Source organism: Equus asinus, chromosome 13 (genome assembly GCF_041296235.1).
Source record: "Equus asinus isolate D_3611 breed Donkey chromosome 13, EquAss-T2T_v2, whole genome shotgun sequence".
In the NCBI taxonomy this organism is placed as follows: Eukaryota; Metazoa; Chordata; class Mammalia; order Perissodactyla; family Equidae; genus Equus; species Equus asinus.
The window spans coordinates 44,666,081-44,678,868 of NC_091802.1; the positions used below are offsets into that span (position 1 = coordinate 44,666,081).

Below are 12,788 nucleotides of genomic sequence, written 5' to 3' on the forward strand. Positions count from 1 at the left end.
CCCATAGGGAGTTCTGGAGTTGAAACAGCCCATCAGACTTATCTGGTGTGGGGTCAAGATGACGGGGCCTTTATATTGCTTACCTCGATCAGTCACTGGACGTGGGCTTCCCTAGAATGGAGTGACTTACAGTCGTGGCAATCCCTGAAGGGACCAATAGCTGCAGCCTGTCTGCCGACAGCACTTCTGAGAGCAAGAAAAACTAGCCCTTCCTCAAAGGGCGATCTGTGCAGCATGGCTTCATGTCCATCACACACTACATCACAGATACTTAAATATTTTCATAACGGTACATAACGGGTTTTCTTTGTAATCCTATGTATTTTGTTTTGTGCATTTAAATATGTTCTTCAGAGAAGGGGTTTCATCAGACTACCAAAGGGTTACATGGTGGGAAAAAGGTTAATAACTCTCTGAAATAGAGGTATACAATGATGTCTTCTCTCTCGGGAACTTAATCTGAAATTTGGCTTTCATCTTTTTCTCTAGTTACCCACCACCCACTTCAAGGTCTGCTGACATATTCAAATATGTCAGAATCACACAATAGATAAGTTCAGGTTCTTTTCCTAAGGGTCTTTTTCACCCCCATGTAAGTCAAGGTGTGTATGTGTTAACTTCCACCCAAATCCTCTCTCCTCTTCTTCCTTGGCACACAACTCTCTTACATTTATTGGTCTCCTTGCAGTTAGGGATGGCTGTGTGACTATATTCTAACAGTAGAATATGATCAGATGCTAATTCCAGCCTCTACAATCGCCAGTGTGCTTCTGCCATTTGTTCCTTCCCGTTCTGCCAGTTGGACCCTGTATGTGATGACCCAGCCTCCACCAAGCAAACATCAACAGGGCTCTAAGGAGTGGCAGAGCCACAAGATGCAAGCAGCCTGGGTTCTCAAATCTCAAGTGAAGGAGGCCACCCACCCACCTGGAACCCTCCCTGCTAGACTGTCAGGTGAGTTGTGTTTGAGCATTACATTTTGGGGTCTGTTACAACAGTTTAGCTTACCTTGACTGAAATAGTATGTGAATAGATTTGGTAGCAGAGTGCCCAAATTCTATGGGTACCTGGATCTTAGTTCCAGTGCCACCTGGGACACTATTACATAAAGAGATTGAAGCCCAGAGAAGTTAATCAATTTGTCTAAGATCACACAAGATGGCTAAGATTAGGACCCAACTATTTGCTCTCCCTGTGTCTTTCTACCTTTTATGGTTCTGTATGGCGGGCATGGTGTGCTGAATGTGGTCGTGAGATTTCTATTTCAGCAAAAGGGAGGGGCAGTGAGAAAGGGAGGGGATACATTTTCTTGGCCTGAGTTAGTGAGCCCTTAGTACCTACAGTGATTAAATTATCTGGAATGAACACTCAGAACTCCACATTACATACAGTTAGATGACAGATCTGCTTAAGATTGTTTCAAGCATCCATTACCTCAATTTAATGTAGGCAAACGTGATTATTCAGTATCAGGGGACCACAGTGTCATAAGGGCCCTGTCAGTTCACAATTATCCTATATCTTAAAGGAAAGAAACTGAGAAATTTGAATGGGGGGTAGTGTTAATTTGACTACTACAGTTTATTTTACATATAGAAATAAAATAACGTGTAGCAAAAGCATTAATAATGAAGATGATGTTGAAATAAATAACTACTATTTATCATTTAAAGAGTGCCCACTATTTGTCAAGCACTGTGTAAGAAACTTTACACACATGTGCTGTGTAAGAAATTTTCATATGTATATAAATGAGAATTTGTATATTCTCATTTAATCCCTGTATCAGTCAACTTTGCTGTGGTGACAACCAATTTTCAACATCTCAGTGATTCCTACAGTAAGTGTCCACTTCCTGCTAGTGTGATATGTACTTTCTCGTGTTTTTTCATTCTGGGACCTAGGCTGAAGGAGCAGCCCTATAGGGACATGCCATTCTGGTGGTGGCGGGGAAGAGTAAAAGGGGTAGGAACTCACAATGCCTCTTAAAGCTTCTGCTTGGACAATCTACAAAGACCATCACACAGCCTAGCCAAATCTCACTGGGGGAGTGGAGACTGGGAGCAGTGCAGGTCTCACCAAAATAGGCCAGGACATACAATCCCCATACAGGAAAAGGAGAAAGGCAACAATTGGGGACAGTAATAAAACCTCAGTCCTGCAAGACTGATGTTAATTCCAGTGCCCTCTTCACTTTCAGAGAGATGAGTAGCTTTGCTAAGCTCCTGCCAAAGGTTGGAAACATCCATTCCAGTTGGGGCGATTAGGTGAGGCTTTGGTAAAATTTGAGCTACAGTTTGAAAGTTAGGTAGGATATTGGTGGGTGGGGAAAGAGCAAGGACTTCTGAGGCAAAGAAACACAGTAGAGCTGGGGAAGAGTTGCAGACAAGCTCAGGTGGCTGCAGAGTAGATGAGAGATCAAAGAGGAGAGGACAGGGAGTCAGGGGATGGGGCAGGCGGGGTTGAATGCTGGGGAGTTTAAGGCTAAGGAGTTGAACCTCACTTGGGGGGCAGTTAGATATTTTTGAGCAAGAGAGTGTCGTGATTAAAATCATTGCTTCTGAAGGCTGATCTGACAAGGGGGTGCAGGGTAGGCTGATAGAGGGAGAAACAGAGAGCAGGGAGACCAGTAAGGTCACTAAATGTCCAGAGCCAAGATAAGGGTCTAGGATGGCGGCAGTTGGAATAACAAGAAGAACAAAAAGGTCAATTCCAGAGACTCCGAACCAGTGGCTTAAGAAATTAGCCCCCATCTCTATCATCCACCCAGTGCCCCCAATAATAATATATTGAACCCGTGTGAATAAAACATTTTTAATCATTTGCTTTTTGTATTAAACTATAACACACAATTTTTTTTAAGACTATAGTAACAGCTATGCAAATTAAAACTGATAGAAGTTCCCATCCCCTAGGACAAGATGGCTGCCCCCACACCCCCAATCGTATGAAGCCTCCCACCTCCAGAGCTTAAACGAGACGTTGGGGAGCCCCAGCCAAGGCCAACGGGGGAACTGGGTGACCGGGAGAATGAAGGCCTCCGGTGAGTTTGTCTGAGTTGTGTTATCCGAGGGAGAATCCCCAGCAGGCGCTTAGAAATTCAGATCTCAGACTCTAAAACTTACAGTATAACGGTGTTTCAATAAACGAGGTAAAAATAACTGTGAAAATGCTCTGCAATGCGATAAGCGCCATTTAAATCTTCGTCTAATTTAAGATTTTATTTTAGAGTGGTCACAGTTAGATAGATTCGAACACTCCTTGTTATAAAAAAACCCTGCACTACCGTATGACAACTGAGTCAGCCTGTTTTGAGTGGATTTGTTAAGAATTCACCTTGGTCAATAACAAAAAAGGTGAAAAGCAAGCAGGTTGAAAGGAAGCAGACCGAGGGAAACTGATCTCCAACAAGGCGGACCCTTTGGGGAAAGTCGGGAGGGTCAGGGCGTCCAGCTAGCGGTAAGCAGGACGACCTGGGGTTGGCCTTGAGGTCCGGGGGTAACAGACTGGGGAGCCGGCCATGTGGAAACCCGCCAGGGACCTTTCCCAGATAGGACATCATCCCGGGTCGACGGGAAGGAAAGGGGCAGCACATCTGGGGGTGGAGAACCCACCCTCTTTCCGACCACAGAGGGTAACGAAGCCTCCCTGCGGAGGGAGGAGACCCCTCAAACAAGACAAAGGCTCCAGCCGCGGGAGGAGACCCAGAGTGCGCGTGCGCCATAGATCGCGCGTGCGCGTGGCGGTCAGCGCCGGGCCTGGGGCGTAGGGGGAGGGGAGACCCGGGAAGGGAAGCGCCGAGAGGACCGAGCCAGGAGGCAGAGGAGTGCCGAGCGGTGGGGCGCTCGCGCGCGCCCACTGGTGGCCGGAGGAGAAGACGTCCGCGGAGGCCTAGCTGCCCGCCCCTCCCCTGGGGAGGCTCGCGCTCCCGCTGCTCGCGCCTGCGCTGCCCGCCGGCCTCGGGAGCGCGCCCTCTCGCTGGTGCGCGCGCTCGCAGTCTCCGACACCCACCAGCTCCGGCACCAGCAGCAGCGTCGCCGCCGCCGCCCACCTTCTGCCGCCGCCACCACAGCCACTTTCTCCTTTGCTTTCCTCTACTGTCCTCGCCCTCTGTCGACTATCAGGTAAGCGCGAGGCTCGGAAATCTGCCTCCCCGTCCGCCCCGCTGCACCCCCATGCCGCCGTCCCTCGCCCCCGCCTCATGAAGTGGGCATTGGTCGGGGGCAATGGTGGGGGCCCCTCCCTGCGCCCGCAGCGCTCCGGGGCTGGGACCGGGCGGTTTGGAAAGGGACCCATGCAAGGGATGCACGCGCGCGTGTGACTGTGTGTGTGTGTTGGGGGGGTCCAGAGGACCCGCTTCGCGCGGACCTGGGCACAGGTTGTGCCCGCAGGGTGGGGTGCAGATGGCGGTGACCTGGGGGAAGGGGCTTCTATGCGCTCTCGGTCGCCGCCTTTTGCGGCAATGGGCGTATGTCTATGTGTGTGTGTGATGGGGGGAGGTTCAATGACGACCCCCGAAACCGAACCTGTTAGCCGATTTCTCTGTCTCGGTTTGCAATCAGCCCTAAGGAAGGTATGGATCAGGTTCTAGAAAAGATGACTCCCTGCCAGCCCCTCCTTACACCTCCCCGGCAGCAATTCCAGCGGTTTTCGCTGCCCATGATTTAAGGCGGTGGCCCACGCCCTCCCCGTTTTCCTCCTTCAGAAACCCGCAGGGGACATTTGGGGGCTGGGAGTAGAATCGAGGAGATGGGGAGGGGTCCAGGCGCTGTCACTTTAGTTGCCCTTCCCCCTGCGCGCGCCTGGCACCAAGACTCGAGCAGCGCCGTGCCCGAGGAGGTAGTGCGCGGATCCCAATGTGGAGGCTCGGAAAGGCAGGGGTCACCTGGCCTGGCGAGGTGGAAGGACTCGGCAGCGGCTGACCCCTGCTCGCGGGCGCTCACAGCCGCAGCCCGGCACAGACGGGCGCGGGGGCTGCAGGTGCATTTCGGGGCGGGCCCCTTTCTCTGCGCTCGGCGCCGTTCGCTCTGCGCCCGGCGTCCGGCGTGAGCGCTCCCTGCCGGAGGCGCGGGGCTGGCGCGCAGGACTCGCCCCTCACTGCGGCAGTGGGTGTGGACCCTGGTGGGCGAGAAGGGGGAGGGTAGGTTGTGCCTCCTCCCACTCCCACCCCCGCTTTTTTTCCTCTCCGAACGCGAGGTGCCATCTTTTTGCGGTGTGTCACCTCTTTACAGTACCATGCCAAGCCGGGTGGCTGGGTTTCGGAGGACAGGGCCGAGGCTGTCATTAAAGGAAAGGAGGGACAATCGGCAATGAAATCTTGGCGTTTTGCTGCTGCAGCCTTGAGCCCCCGGAGAGTTCACCCGGGATCTGCCTTGGGGTCTCGCTGCTTTGTTTGTCGGGCTTACGTGACCTGCGTTGCCAGCCCTGGTTTTTTGGCTTTTATTCTATGAGGGTGTTTAACCAAGGCTCCCGCCCCTCCCCCCGTTTTTCGCCCCTCGTTTCCGAGCCCTTTGTTAGATCTCGGGGCTTGCTGGGGTCGAGGAACTCGGGTCACAGCCCGGGGGGCACGCCTGGAACGGGCGCGGCCCCCCTCCCGCGGGGCCGAAGGGGTGGGATTCGAGGTCTCAGCGCGCTGTGCGGGTGGCCGCAGAGGGACGACGCCCCTCCCCACACCCAGAGCTTCCTGGGGGCCACGCCCTACCAGGCTGCAGACCAGGGGTCACCGGCGACCCCCGGGAGGTGGGGGGTAGTTTGCAGGCGGGGCCGCTCTCAGCTTCACGCCCTGTTGCTTCGCCAGGCAGGAGAATGCGAGGAGGGGGCCTGAGGTTTTCTCCGGTGCTGCAGGCCACACCCATTTTTCCCGAGCGGACTGGAAGGGGGGCACTGAGGGGAGGTTGCCATGGAAACCACACGCGTCCGGTGAACGGACTTGGGGGGCCCCGCCCCTTCCCAGCAGAGATTGAGAATCCTGGGGTAGGCGGGGCCGCGCCCCCTCGGTTTCCTTAGGGGAGACCCCTCCCCGCAAACCCTGAGCCTGTGACTCTTCCCAATTGGCCTCCGGCGACCGCAGCCGCCCATATAGGCGTTCCTCATGTATTTTTTTTTATTGTGGCCCAATATTATTTCAGAAACGTGCGGGATTTTCACTAAAAAGCCTGAGTTCACCGACGCCCTTGAAACCGGTGGGGAGGGGGTATTGCCGGGGCTGCGGGTACCGACCTCTGGCCAACAAGTCCGAGCTTCGCCCTCCTGCGATGAGCCAGGTCCATGCGGCTTTCTGGTTAATTCTATCGCTGAAAACTGGTGCGAGGACGCAGTTGTGAGAGGGATGAGCATTTTAGGGGCTTAACCATCCACGCGAGCCGCGCCGATTGAGCTGAAGAAATGGCTCGGCTCGGGATCGAGAGCCTGCCTGGGGCCGGGCCGAACCGCCCGGCTGTGGCTTCGGGGGTCGGAGCCGCGGCGCTGCGAGGCCTCCCTGCGGAGCTGAGCCCGCCGCGGGTGGGTTGCAGGAGAGCCTCAAGGACCGATTCGAGTATATTCTCTTCTCTCTAAACCCCCTTCATAAATCTGGGCGCAGGATTCTGGTTTCAGAGAGCGAGGGTCTCGGAGCGGCCCTGGGAAGCGGAGCTCGCGCTGACCGCGGTGTGGGGCGACGGACCGCGGGCAGAAAGGTCCCCTCCTGTCGGCTGGGCGAAGGGGAGTGCGGCCGGGGCGAGCGCGTTTAGCCCAATGCCGGGAACAAAGCGCCATCCAGGCCTCCGTGATTTCGCTCCATTTTGAAATGTATTGGCGGTGTGGTGGGGTTCTCGGGTCGGCAAGGCCTGGGGGCTGTTAATGGAGGAACCGCGGGGGCTGGGGGATGGTCCTTCGTGCGCAGATCGGAAACGCCATGCCTGGCTCTGCGCGCGCTTTAACGAAACAGCTTCCCCTCAGATGTCAAGGGATGCAGCGCTTGCGCCCGTGCTCTGACGGTGCAGCGCTGAGCCAGCCGCCGCGCCTGGGGGAATATCCCGGCACGGATCCGAGGGCCATCGTCTCCTGTCCCCGAATCCCCAGCAGGCAGAGGCTCTTGTACGTCCGGGGAGATTCCACTTGGCGTCTGGCGCTCAGGAACCTGTAACTCCATGCCCAGGTTCCCGACTGGTCCGGCTTGGGATGGATGGTGGGACCTGGGACAGCGACTGCCCGGCCCACCCTTCCAAGGCCACCTCGCTCAGCCGGACGGCTTTGAGTTTTCTCTGATCCCCGTCCCTCCAATTGACCCGTCCTGCAACAGAAAGAGAAATGCCTTCTCTACCATAATTAATTAAGGTATTCTTTTGCATTTTAGGATGCTGCTTATGTTTACCACATAAGAATTCCTTATCCATTCCCCCGTCTCCAGACCCTCCCTCTAAACGAATAAATAAATGACACCCCCTTCCCAGCGCGCGGTCGGGAGTGACTCTTGAAGCTAATCAATTCCTTGGCCTGCGTTTGCTTCTCTAACAGGTGTGTTTACTGCAATAACCTGGCTTCAGTCGTGGGTTTGGCCTTCGGACAATTTGGGGGAAGGGTTTCTTGGCTTTGCTGTTTTTGGATGAGTGACAGTCCACGATTGTGTGTCCCTGCCCTGCGCAGACCTCGTCTGCACACGCCCATTGCAGAAAGGCGTGGCTTTTAAGTGGTTTCCAGTATCAGCTCCCCTGACATGAACAAAAGAAATGGATTATTCCTTCAAATTGCAAGAAGCAAACTTAGAGTGGCTTATTAGGTTGAGGCAGGGTCACGTTTATTCCAGTTGGGAAGAGCGCCTTCTGTTGAACACCCCTTTGACCCACGTGCCCTTGAAGGGCAGTGCTGGCCTGGAATGTGATAGGATTGTGGTGCCCTTTGTTTAGGCTGAATTTTCCTTCTGCCCTTTTAACATCAGTTCATGAAGCCCATTTGTTGAAAATTTTAGGAAACTGTGTTTTATTCCACCTTTCCTCAGCATTTACATATATGGTTTGAGTGGCCTCACAGCTGCATGTATTAACAGGTGTTAGTTTCCTGATTAAACACATGATGGTTTTCCAACTAGACTGTCCCTTCTATTCAGTTAGATAGTATCTTCCTTACTCCCACCTTGAAAAAGAGTCACTCAAAAGCACAAACACCCTGAGGGGCTTAGTACAGTGCTGGACATCTGATAGGGATGTGGGCGATACTCATCTAAGAAATGAATAAAATGAGGAAATGCAGTTCCAAAAGGTGGTGAAGAGGAAACAGAATGGGAGGAGGGCTTTATTCAAGGTCATGGCATCAGGAAGGTTTGGGGACAAATCAAATCCAGTTTGTCCCCCGCTGTGTCCAAATGACACCCAGAAAGCTGCCTGAGCTTCTCAGTGCACCACAGGCCCTCCCTCCCTTGCCTCCACGTCTTCTGCCTTCCCACTTCCCGGCTTATGGCCCCACTGCCTGGTCCCCACTGCTCACCTCACTGCATGGGCCAGAAGGGCACAGACACAAGGAAAGGAAGAGACCACACTCCACCCCGGGGGAGGAAGCCCCTGCCCTGCCACCTTTGGGTTGCGTGCTCCACCTTTGCCACATGCTCCTCCTGCAAGAAGGTCAGAAGGATGAAGTTGGGAGACCCCATTTGCCTTTGCTCCTTCCCGTTCCTCCCACCTTGCTTTTCTCATCATCCCACTTCAGAGACCCCCCCCCGCCATGCCTCCACATTTCCAGAAATGCCCACCTGACCCACCACTCTGAACTTGACGCCCTAGGTGCTTCTGTCAGTGACGTGGAGCTAGTGTTGGGGAGGCACCTTGGCAGGCATGGGGAAGAGAAGCCCCCAGCCTCACCAGCTGCACTGCAGCAGGGAGAGGAACCCGATGTTCCAGCCGGGACTCCCAGCTGTTTTCATGTAAAACAGTGGTTCTCAGCCCCTGGGGCTGTGGAGATGTCTAGAGACAGTTTGTATTTTCACAACTGGGGGAGGATGCTACTGGAATCTAGTGGGCAGAGGCCAGGGATGCTCCTACGAGGCACAGGACAGTCCCGCACATCAAAGGATGATCCAGCCCCAATGTCACTCGTGCTAGTGTTGAGAAGCCCTGCTCTAGAACCGTGGTTACTCTGGCACTGCTATCTTAATAGGGTTCACAGGCACTGAGTGTCTGCTAGGAGGCACTGTTCTAAGTGCTCCCCAGAGGTGATTTCATTTAGTCCTCACAAAAGCCCCCTTACGTAGTGGGTCCTCTTATTATCTCTGCGTCACTTATGGGGAAACTGAGGTACAGAGAGGTTTAGAAGCTCACTGAAGGTCACACAGCCAGTGAGTGGTGGAGCTGGGTGTCTGGCATTAGACCACTCCCTCTCTCACTACATGTGGGCTTAATAGGCTTTTGTGGGCTAGCCTGGGAACCCAAGCTTGATCTGTAACATTGACCCAGTGGAATATTCTGATTCCAAAACCACTTACTCACAAATGAACTTTTGCAAGAGTCTGTAACTGGGGCACAGTGTAAAGCTTGCAATTTCCCTTCTTGCCTTGACACCTGGAACAAAGGACTTCACGTGACCTCTGTGCCTCTGTTTATAAAAAAAAGAGAAAATATCCCGGGGACCCTAAACCTCTTCCCCCAAATCCAGGACTTCAGGATCGCTGTGTCATAGAAAGGAGCAGCTGGGTCTGAGTGGCTCACAGAGGGCTGGAAATCAAGATTGGGGGATCATGACATAGACTCAGCTGTGGTCAGGGTCAAATCACTGAAGTTTTAGGGACCTCGGATCCCCATCTTACATTCTGCACCTCAGAGAGGTTGAAGCTTTGGCAGCCACTGATGGGACCCAGCTCTGTCCCTGTGGGTGTGAGATGAGTTGGGCAGGCAGATGAAGGACCTCATGCAAGAATCTCAGGTCTCCCTTGGCAAAGGTGGGCCTGGAGGCCTCTCTTGCATCTTGGGGCCCAGGCTCTGCAGTAAATATTCCATTATACTGTGGTATTGAAAGACTGCCTGGAATCCTCCGTCCACAGGATCACTGCCATCCACCCAGGCGAAGGTGCGAGGCGGCCGCAATTCAGCCGCCTCCTGAAACTGCCTGTGTGGACGATGGGACGTAAACCATACACGCCCGTCTCGCCCCTCCTACCTTGCCGAAGGGGTTGCTGTCCAAGAATTCTTTTCCTGTCTCCAGGCGCCGTGCTGGTGCCACCTCTGCCAGGTTCCTTTCCAGCACATATGGCCCCGATCTGAGTGTGGGAAGGCAGTGTGAGGCTGGCTCAGGATGGTTTTTGAGCTTTTGGGTTCTTTGATTGGGAAACGTTCTGTAGCTGTGCAGATGGAATAGGCTTCCACTAAATGCAAACGTGAATGACTTCCAGGTGGATTATCTTAAGTTTTTGGCTTTGTTGGTATTTCGATGGGCTCTGTGCTTGCCTCAATCAGAGACACTATAGAATTCATCCCCAAGAAATGTATTTGTGCCTCAGCTATTCAAGGAGGGTCTGTGAGTGCCTTGAGGGTAGTGTCCTGCAGGTAGAGGCGTTAGGTTTGGCCTAATGGTAAGGGTGTGAGCTTGAACCAGATCTCCTGGGCGCAAATCCCAGCTCCTCCACTCAAGGGGGACCTCAGCCATGCTGTTGAGCCTCTTGGAGGGTTTTTTGTTGTCTGTAACTTGGGGTCTGACCGTACCTCTTTCACAGGCTGCTGTGGGTTTAAACGGGTGATGCGGTGCTTGGCCCAGGCCCACAGTAACTGCTCAGGGAGCGGCTCACAGGCAGCAGCCGCTGGATCGACACCTGTGACTGGATGAACGTGCAAGGCGGCTAGTGGCCCTGGTGACAGAATCAGCTGGAACAGATAAATCGTTACACTGAGTAGGGGTCAAGATAGAAGAGGGCAGCTGCCCAGCTCATCTGGAACCAGGCGCTGTTGTTTGGGTGGGTCGGATCCCCCCAGAAGATTGCACACACCCATGTTTAAATGTACACGCAGAACTCTTGTCACGGGTAAGCAGTGACTTCCCACCTGTTGTCCCGGCTTCTGTCCTCTTCCTTCCTGAAACCCACTCCACACCAGGAATAGACCGCGCATTCTCCACACCAGCCTGAGCCGAATCACCCCCCTCCCACCATCCTGGGGCTGGTGACCTGGCTCAGTGTGTTGGGTTCAGAGATCTAAGTAGTTTACTCATTGAATAAACAGTGAGCACTGATGAGATTGAGAAATAATGGAAGCAGTGGAAGGCCGTGGAGAAGAGACTTTACAAATAAAATAATTAAACAGAGTGTTGAAGTTGGTGAGCTGGCAGGCAGGCTTCATGGTGGACAGCTGAGAGTGAAGTAGAAAAACATTAAATAAAGTAAACTCAGCATATTCTTAGTCCGGGGAACTCCAAGCATCTACTAAGGATAGTCATATCTGAATTAATAAATTCAGTTTAAGAAGTCTTCTTATCCGTGAAATGAAGACTGAGAGTCATAATACATCGGTTTAAAAAAAGTCATTAAATCAGAAAATTGTAAAAAATGATACATGTGTATTTCAAACATTTTACTTTAACTTAAACCAGATACATGCACATTTATCGCCCCCTCTTTTGGTAGAGAGCCCAGGCCTTCTCTTGATCTTTGGCTCCACTGGTTGGAATTCCTTGTCCTTTTGGCATAAGCCGTACTCGTAATGCACTGTCTAGGACTTCCCATTTCAGTTTCTTAGAACAAGGACTTACACTGCTGAGTAATCAGAATGCAGAATCCCTCTAGAGTTTTACTATTTTTCTCATGATCTTTAATATCCCATTTGACAGTAAAAAATTACTCACCTTTATGAAGTCTTTCTAAAGCATTCAACTTGATTTTCTTAAAATCAATTAATAATTTTAAGAGTTCGTCTTTCATTTAGCACTTGCACTTGGTCAGTTTGCATCTTGTTTAGGTTATGTGGTTATTATAACAAGTATGTTGGACCTAGAAGGTTGGCTGTGGTAGGAGGAGGCCTTGGCTGTGGACATCAGGCCCTGTGGGCCTAGCCTTGAGTATTTGCAGTCCTTCATTTCTGCTTCTTGAATGGTGTCTGAGGGCCTGCTATTGAGACCTTTGTATTAAGTAAGTGGGGGCATCTTCCTCCTATCTCTACGCCTGTCTTCCAGGCCCAGGAGGACACTTTGAATTCATTCACCAAGAATCCCAGCTGCAGGAGGTGTTGCAAAATTCTCCCCATAGCGGGGCTGGCCCCGTGGCCGAGTGGTTAAGTCCGTGCGCTCCGCTGCAGGCAGCCCAGTGTTTCGTTGGTTCGAATCCTGGGCACGGACATGGCACTGCTCATCAAACCACGCTGAGGCAGCATCCCACATGCTACAACTAGAAGGACCCACAACGAAGAATATACAACTATGTACTGGGGGGCTTTGGGGAGAAAAAGGAAAAAATAAAAAATCTTTAAAAAAAAAAAAAATTCTCCCCATAGGACTCAAAATAAATTTAAATTCCCTTTACTGAATTAACTCCCCTTAGTGAAGGAATTTTAGATCAAGGTCCAATAATTAAAAAACTGTTTTAAGTCAGCAAGTTAGAATTAAATCTGAAGCCATTGATAATGATGTTTCATTCATGGCCCTCTCTTTGGTCCTGTCTGTTCCACTGCTAAATCAGGCATCAAAGTGAGAAGGAACATAAATTATCTCTGGTCCCAGCTGCTAGTTTTCCTTCCAGCCTATGGCCCAGTCTTCTGGTTTCCTGGGAAGGCTGGGTGATGCTCTCTCGGGACCTAGTCCGCAGTTGTACAACACACTTTCATCCTCGTGTCCTCCTCCCC

General features: G+C 52.2%; 1 protein-coding gene across 15 annotated transcripts in view; it reads left to right on the forward strand.

The window, feature by feature from the left end:
- Positions 1-3,870: 3,870 nt before the first annotated feature.
- Positions 3,871-12,788, forward strand: part of MAPT (microtubule associated protein tau) — a 101,719-nt gene continuing 92,801 nt past the window's right edge. For 14 of the 15 annotated variants that reach the window (XM_070483416.1, XM_070483418.1, XM_014849433.3 and 11 more), the window contains exon 1: positions 3,953-4,124. The gene's annotated coding sequence lies outside the window, so the exon portion shown is untranslated. Of the gene's footprint in view, positions 4,125-12,788 lie in introns of all 15 variants that reach the window. The other variant, XM_014849451.3, reaches the window with a different exon arrangement.